Genomic DNA, 8,833 nt, shown 5'->3' on the forward strand with positions numbered 1-8,833 from the left:
TCTAAAAATATCAATTAACTCTATCTGATCTAATGTGTCATTTAAGGTTGCTTTTCCTTGTTGATTTTCTGTCTAAAAGATTTATCCCTTGATGTCAATGGGGTATTAAATATTCCTACTTTCACTGTATTACTGAGAGTCTCTCTCTTTATGTCAGCTAATATGTGCTATATGTAGTGAGGGACTCCTACTTTGGGTGCATAAATGTTTACACAATATATGAAGCTCTTTATCTCTCTATCAGTTTTAAATGGAGGCCTTGCTGTGTAGTCTTGGTTGTAGTTCCTTGCTTTTCATCACTTTGAATATTTCCTGCCAATATTTCCAGAAGGGTCTGGCATGCAAAGCTTCCATTGAGAAGTCAGTTGACAGTCTTATGGGAGCTCCCTTCTAGGTAACTAAGTGCCTTTCTCTTGCTGCTTTTAAGATTCTCTTTTTGGCATTTTAATTATGACATGTCTTGGTGTGGGCCTCTTTTTGATCATCTCAGTTCAGACTCTGCTTCCTGGACTTGTGTGTCTATTTCCTTCTCAAGGTTAGGGAAGTTGTCAGTTATTATTAGGGAAGTTTCAGTCATTATTTCTTCAAATACCTTTTCAATTCCTGTTCTCTCTCTTCTTTGCCCAGTATCCCTATGATGCAAATGTTATTATGCTTGATGTTGTTCTAGAGTTCCCTAAAACTATTCTCACTTTTTAAAATTATTGTTTTCTTTTTGCTGTTCTGATTGGGTATTTTCTGGTACCTTGTCTTCTAAATTGCTGACTTGACCCTCTGCTTCATCTAATCTGCTGTTTACTCCATCTAGTATATTCTTCATTTCAGTTATTATATTCTTCATTTCTGATGGGTCCTTTTATATGGTTTCTGTGTCCTTTCTTATGCTTACTATCACTGTGTTGAAGTTTTCATGAAGTTCCATGAGCATCCTTATAACCAGTGTTTTGAACTTGGCATCTGGTAGATTGCTTGATTCCATTTAATTCTTTTTTTTTTTTTTCTGGAGTTTTCTTTTGTTCTTTCATTTGGGACATGTTTTTTTGTTTCCTCATTTTGGCTGCCTCTCTGTGTTTGTTTCTATATATTAAATAGATCTGCTCCATCTCCCAGTCTTGGCAAGGTGGCCTTATGTAGTATGTGTCCTGTAGAGCCCAGTGTTATAGTCTTGCTGGTCATCTGAGTTGGATGTTCAGGAGTATACCTTGTGTAGACTGGGTGTGCCCTCTTGTTGTAGCTGAGCCTTGATTTCTGTTTGCACATCAGTGGGTGGGATTGACCTTCAGGCTGACTGGCTGTGAGGATTAGACATGACCACAGCATAATGGATGATGTGCAAGTGTTGACCCGATGGAGCAGGATTCACCCCAGTGGGCTCTGGCATCTGCAGAGACCACCCATTGGGTGTGCTTCTTATGGGGCTAATCAAGTGGTGCTCTGTTGTGGTTTGAAGTTGGCCACTGGGTATGCTTGTTCTGGGGCCTCTTGGGAGGGGCTCTTTTGCAGACCAAGGTTAGCCACTGCCTGTGACTGGTCTGGGGCTCTCTACTAGGAGCTACAAAGTGATCCATGGTTGAGTGCTGCCTGTGCTGGCCTTGGAGGTGTGTGGGAGAGGACATGCTGGGAACCAAGGCCAGCTGTCACCAATACCAGGCTTGGGGCAGCTCATCAAAGGCCCAGGGCACCGTGAGGCCTGCTGCCACCTGCCAGCTGTCCATAAGGCTCTGCCACTGAAAGAGCCTCTGGTGGTATGGGAGATGGGTGGGGCAGAGTCTCAGGGAGTCAACAGCTTTATGTGAGTAGTGCTCAACACATTGATGCAGGTTCAGATTTGACACCAGTCCTGGGCCTGGGGCCATTCTACAAAAGGCTCAGAGCACACCCAGTCCAGCCACCACCCACCTAGGGTCCACTGACCCCTGAGTTATCCAAGAAAGGCTGGAGCATAGGCCAATACCAGTTGACTGCCAGACGAGAGAAAGCCCTTGGTGTTGAGCAAGTTGGGTGGGGAGGGGTCCCAGGGAGTCACCAGGGTGGAGTGAGTGGAGCTCACCAGGCCAATGAAAATTCAAATTTGGCCATGTGGGGGGAGAGCTCAACACAGGAAGGAGGGCGTCTGCTGACCAGCTACATGGGAGGAGGCCTCAACACAAAGACAGTGGCAGCTTTTCCTTCAGCCTTGGCTCTAAAGCCACACAGCTCAGTCTCTTCCTGTATGTCCCTGGCACCTCCTGAGCCACAGTCCCTTCCCCAGAGCCCAGGGTGAGTACTTGTGAGCAAGAGAGTCTGTGTGCAGACCCTTTAAGAGGATGCCTGCATTTCTAGTCACCTTCTGTCTCACCCAGTCAGACTGAATCCCTGCTGATTTTCTTCCTAAGAGAGAAGCCCATGCTTGCTTTTCTTTCTGGTGGTGCAATGGAATGAGGAAGAATTCATAGAAAATTTCCACTTACTGAAATTTAGATTTCTTTTCATTTTCATCTTTATGGTAGGCTTGAAAAAAACTCCACAGATTTGATGGTTTGTTTGACTTCTTTTCATTGTTAAGCTGAGACTACCAATTCACCATGAATGAGAACCAATATGGAACTCTTCTCTCTTAGGAAGGAGTCATCACTTTCTGGAATTTAGCTTTCTTGTATTCTCAGCTCTACAGTATGTTTAAATAAACACACACACACACACACACACACACACACACATACACACACACGACGTTTTTATAGCACATTTGGTTTATTCTCCTTGTTAAGGTTTAAGGCAAGTCTTTGTGACTTTTCACATACTGACCAGAGCAGTATCATTTGCATTTTAAATACCTAATGCATGCTTTCCTTACCTAAAATGAACTATAAGCTCCTTGAGAGCAAGCAATATGATTTTTTAAATTTTCCACAATGCCCAGCGGTTACTTAGTACATATTTAAAGTGAATACCTCACATACTATCTAATTTTATCAACTGGTTGCTGTCCAAGGAAATCCAAAAATGAAAAGGTAAAATTATTTACAAAAGTTACTAGTAGAGCCATTAGCCAGTGTAGGTCTCCTGGATCCCAATACTTTTTTTCTACTACATTGTAGTTGATTTATAATCCTAATAATATTCTATGAGGTATTTATCTCCAAGGCGCTATATCATCATTATCATGGTCTTCGTCTCTTAGACATCAAACTTATGTCTAGTTCAATATCTATGTATTTTGTTCTCCCAATGTGTTTTTCATGCCATCTTTGACATTTTAATGGAGTTCTTGCCCACATGACCAATAATTGAAATAGTAGAAGATATCAAAAATGGCATTAAAAACTCATTGGGAGAACAAACAAAAAGTGTAAATATAGACCTAGACATAACCTTATCTACAGACTTGATATAGATATTATGTATGTTGTATACATAAGCTTGCATCAAATAAAGAGTTAAGCAATTTAAATTATTTCAATATGCAAAACTTAAATACTTGCTTTCCTTTTTATAGCAACTTCATTTTTAATGTTTTATATTCCAATTTCCTTCTTTTAATCTTGCTTCTCTTTCCTGATGCTGTTATCCTATCTCAAACAGGAGGGTTATTACTGAGCAGGCAAGTGGTTCTTTAATTGAAACACTTATGGGGTACACTGGAAAACTATAAAGACTTTTAAGAAATAGCAAAGCTTTAATAGATTCTTGTGTACTCATGTTGTAACCTAATTCAGTGCTCTTTCAGCAATGCCGAAGGATGTTGCTAATTTATGGCTGTGATGAGCAATAAAGCAATAACAGTAATCGAAGGTGCAATATTCCTTGTTTAGGGGGCATTTATGGTTATGTATTAAAACTATAAATACTCTAAGAGGCTGCAAAACTGATCTATAGAAAATGAAAGATAAGCTTTCACTGACTTCTAAAAGTGCTTTTCTAGCAGAAATCTGAGCTTGACTTTATGGTTTATAAATATAAACATACCAAAAGAAAGGTTCAACATGTCTACCTATCAAAAGAGACCAGTTAAATAACCACCAACACTCAAACCTAATAAGGGCTGGCTAGAAAGTGTCTCCCCTTATTTTATTTTATTTTTCAACTTCCCATTTTCTTCCCTTTGTTCCTTTATAAAAAGTGTTCTTCTCTCCTTCACAGTCTTTACACTCTCCCTCTTTCCCTGCTTCCTCTCTTTTCTGTCATTTCCCCGCACATTACTTCCTATTAGATAAAAAAAAGCAAACTGTATTGGGGTGAAAATAGGGTCCAGAATGCAGCTCTCATGGCAGAGGGCCCCCGGATTCTAGCTAAGTCTTTTCTGACCCTAATCCTCTTGGCTGAAACAGCTCTGACTTCCAGACTGCCTGTCCAAGCAAACCCCAACATTAATGCCTGTCCTACAGCTATCCAATATCCCTGCTGCTTGCTTCTTACCCTCACCACTCTATCTTGTTCTTGTATTGATCAGGCTGGATCCCTGTACTCCCAACCTACCTTTAATCTGTGTTTGTGACACGTTTGTTTGGAGGCCTACAAAGTACCATGTTTATCTTGGATTTCTACTTTCTCAAATACGTGTTTCCTTAGACCTGGTTAGTCCCTGAGGTCCTCAGTCTCCTCAAGGAAGGGGAAAATGCAGATAGAGCCATTAATTTCTAACCCAAACAAAATTCTCATTCTTTAAAATGAGGGTCAGGTAGTTCCGCTGGTTCAATACCCCATTCTCGGTACTCCCATGATTTCCTCCACATTCCTCTGTCATTGTGCCTTTCAGGTTATATATGATCGTGTGCCTGTATCTCACAGTGGGGTATGAGCTGTGTTTTAATTTTCACACAGAGTCTAACCACCGTGGTCAGTCCATAAGTGAAAATTAATAGAATGATCAGCTTTATTTACTCAACAAATATTAATTGAGTACATAGTTGGTACCAGACACTATTTCCAGATACTAGGAATTTAATGGTCAATTAGATAGGAAAAGGCCCTGTCATCATCAGACCTATATTTTAATGGGCCATCCGTACAATAGGTACAGAAATACACATACAATGGAATGTTTTGTAATGATAAATGTCATAAAAAAAGAAGAAATCAGGATAATGGATTGAGAATGACAGGGTGCCAGATAATCAAATTTTAAGCATGAAAAAACATAAAAGCTATACCAGTCTGACTCTCTCATAGAAAATAAAGGGGCCATAGCCCCCTAATTTGGGTTTTTAATCTCATTTCCTATATCCCTGGCTCTTCCACTGATAATGAAGTGTTAGGAATCCTGGTATAGACAAATTTCCTGCCCAGTCTCCTTCGTTCAATCTCTTTCTTCCATAAAGATACTCCTTCTGGAATCAGCACCAAATGGGCTCTTTGGTGCAGAAAATAAAGGACCACAGGTCCCAGTGCTTACCATGATTTCTCAGGCTCTCCGTCTCACGGACATATTATGACAGAGGCTCCCAGGAGTATCTTCTTGGGCAGTTCATATTGTACTCCGCATTGTAGCTGACAATTCAGAAATGACAGAAAACGAGAAGATCGTTCAAATATTCATGAGAGGGAGTTTCATGCATTTATTCCATAAGAATGAAGTGGAAAGAACTTTTAAAACAGATTCTGACAGACTGAACAGACATACCGCTCCATTTCTCCTCTTGCCTTCCTTTCATTCTATAGGAGCCCAGGCAAGGAAGGCTGAAAGAAAAGAGCGTGTTGTGCCTTCATTAGGTCAGCTGATGGGCCCAGGGATATTTCAGAACCCACATGTTGGCTGTGTTGCAGCAAGAAAACGTGGGAAGCCAAACGTTCTGATACCAAAGGCCTTTTAACAATATCCCTCCGCCCAGAGTGGCAAAATGAGGGCTTTCTCTAAGAAAATGGAGGCTTGACCATCTCTATCTCTAAGTTCCAGATTGAGAAAAATTACCAACAGCCTCTTATTCCAAAGGAATTATTCTTAGGTGTTCTGGCTCTTTCCAGACCACCCAAACTATGAAGACTTCACTTTCCCTGTCTAGCCTTCTCTCTTAGGCTCCTGAACATACATTCTCTGTGCTATTGGATGGGTCACCTCATTTTCCCACAACAGAGGTTACTTCTTGCCTCTGGAAAGATAATAGGGTTCAGTAAGAAGAACATGATTTCTGGAGTCAAAGAGATTTGGTTTCTTATCTAAGATGATCATTTACTGTGTGACCTTGGGTAAATATCACTACCTCTCTGAAACCTTGTTTTCATGTCTTTAAAACAAGGGACATAATACATCTTCTTAAGTTGTTGTGAATGCTAAATGAGGCATCAGATACGTGCAAATCACCTAGTGCCATGTCTAGCACACGGTCACACCCTTGTCTTACCTGTACCCAGTGTGCCCTCCCCACTCCCCTCTCATCCTTCAAGATCAAGATCAAGACGCAATTCCCATAATGACCCTGACTCATCTGCTGGACTCTGGTTCCATCCTCCTTTGAAGACCTGCAGCAAGTATGGTCTGTGCCAACAAAGTGACCACTTCATGCCTCCTGTCTTAGCTGTTTTATGAGGTGTTTCTTCCAGAACAGGAGCATCTTATTTTTCTATGCCATAGTGTGTCGAGCACAGATTTTGAACACAAGCTTATTGATAAAAATGGAACACAAACCATGTCTGCTTTCTCTAGCGTTGTCTGGGTTTATTTTGACTCAAACGAAATGAGCATTGTTTTGAAATTATACAGATAATATGAACTTCTGAATCCCAGACACTGGCTGCCTCAAGTACTTAAGGCAAAAAGGAAACCCTGGTTTGTAATGACATTTCACACACGTTGCTTAATTTAATCAAGACAATTTTCTTGTCTTCCCTGTATTAATGATGAGGAGACTGAGGTATCAGGCCACAATTATACAAACAATAGAGGCGGAAGAGGGCATGTTGTAGAAGGAGAGTGAAAACCAGCAACTCTGACCTCAGACCACAAACACAGGCATCGTCCCTTACGCAGCCTTGCCCCCTCTTTCAATTTCTCACCTTTTTTAGGTAGACATTGCCATTGTTTTCTTCCAATGTCCAAATCCCCATACTCCAAACACCCAACTTGTCAGCATCCAGGATAAGGGACATTTGGTTCCGCCCATTCCTTCAGAGTTTTTAAAGGTGGTTTTTTTTTTTTTTTGGCTTTCTTATTGGAAACAAGCATCAAAAAACCAGCAAAGTCACCCTTGTTTTGGTATACGAGAGTCCGTTTGTATCATATTTTGGGGGCTTCCAGCTCCTGAGAACTCTCCAAACAGTCATTTCTCACTCTCTCCTTCTCTCTCTAGGAACAAAATGGAAACTGGCAGAATAACATTTTACTGTTTCAAAAGCTCAGAGTCACTGGTTTTCTATTTGCCTTTTCACTCTTGTTAGACTTATCTCTAGACACTGATGAGAGAAGGACAGTCTGTGATTGGGAAAGACAGAGGCAAAGAGAAGGAGAGGGTACAAAATCATGGCTTGAAAGAATAATGCAAGTCTACACCTATTTCAAGAGACAGCCGTAAATAATGTGCTAACGTGGATGGAAACAACAGAGCTGACAGGGTCAGATTTTTTTTTTTTCTTCTCTGTGTCTCCTTACTCTGCCGGTGTGATGCTCTGCTTCTGAGAAACAAATGTTTTCCAAATGATAGGGAATAAATTGAAGGTGTATCAGTTAGGTACTACTGAATCTCTCTCTCTCTCTCTCTCTCTCTCTCTCTCTCTCTCTCTCTCTCTCTCTCTCTCTCTCACACACACACACACACACCTCAGTAGTTTACAAAATTGAGCATTTATTACTTCTCACATATTTCCATGTTAGCTGGATGGTCCCGCTGATTTGCTCCAGGCTTTGCTCATCTCACCTGGGCTTGCTCGTGCATCTTTGATCACCTGGGGGGTAAGCTATGGACTGGCTAGACTAGGATGGCTTCTCACGTGTGTGGCTGTCAGGTGGGGTAATGAGAGTGATGGGGCCACATGCCTATAATTATCCAGCATTCCAGTGAGGCTTTTTATTGTGGCATAGGCAGGAATCCACAGGGAGAGTGAAGTGGGAAAAGCCTCTTAAAGTCTAGGCTTCAAAATAGCCCAGTGTCCCCTTTGTGTATTCTATTGGCCAAAGCAAGTAAAAAACAAAAACAAAACAAAACGAAAAAACAGCCCAGATTCAAAGTGTAGGGAAATAGTCTCCAACTACTGAGTGAAAGAGCTGAAAATTGACAGCACAGAGGACATGAAATCATGGAACGATGAAACATTGCTGGCAGTATTGCAATTGACCTACCACAGTCTGCCTTTTGGTCACAATTATGTATATCCCTCCCACAACCTGTCAAGTCTCAGCCTTTCTCAGGACCTCCACAAATCTCATCTGATCATGGAATCACACTGGAAGTCCAGGATCTTGTGATTTCCATCAAATCTGGATGTAGCTTCTTATAGCCCAGACGCCATGAAATAAAAAGACAAGTTATCTGCCCCCCAAATACCCAAGATACAATGATGACTAAGAAGAGGATAACTACTGCAAACACTACTATTTAAAAAGGGAAATGAAAGAATACAAACAGCCCGACACTGGTCCACAGCAATTCTGAAACCCTGCAGAACAAGTGTTTCTAGTTCCCCTTACTGTCAAGGTGGGGGGAGTTCCAGTACTGCCTGGAAGTGACTCCCTAGTCCATTGCTCTCCATGGCTCTTGGCTTTGCCATTAGGGAGGCCCTTCCATTTCTGTAACTTTTCTCATGAACTTAACTTTCTTATCCTGCTTAAAGGCTACCTGAAAAAGACTGTGGTCTACAGCAGGTCCTCAAATAATGTCATTTTGTTCAGTGTCATTTACTTATAATGTTGATGAGGTGCCAT

The sequence above is a fragment of the Rhinolophus sinicus genome, linkage group LG17 (genome assembly GCF_036562045.2).
Source record: "Rhinolophus sinicus isolate RSC01 linkage group LG17, ASM3656204v1, whole genome shotgun sequence".
NCBI classification, from domain to species: domain Eukaryota; kingdom Metazoa; phylum Chordata; class Mammalia; order Chiroptera; family Rhinolophidae; genus Rhinolophus; species Rhinolophus sinicus.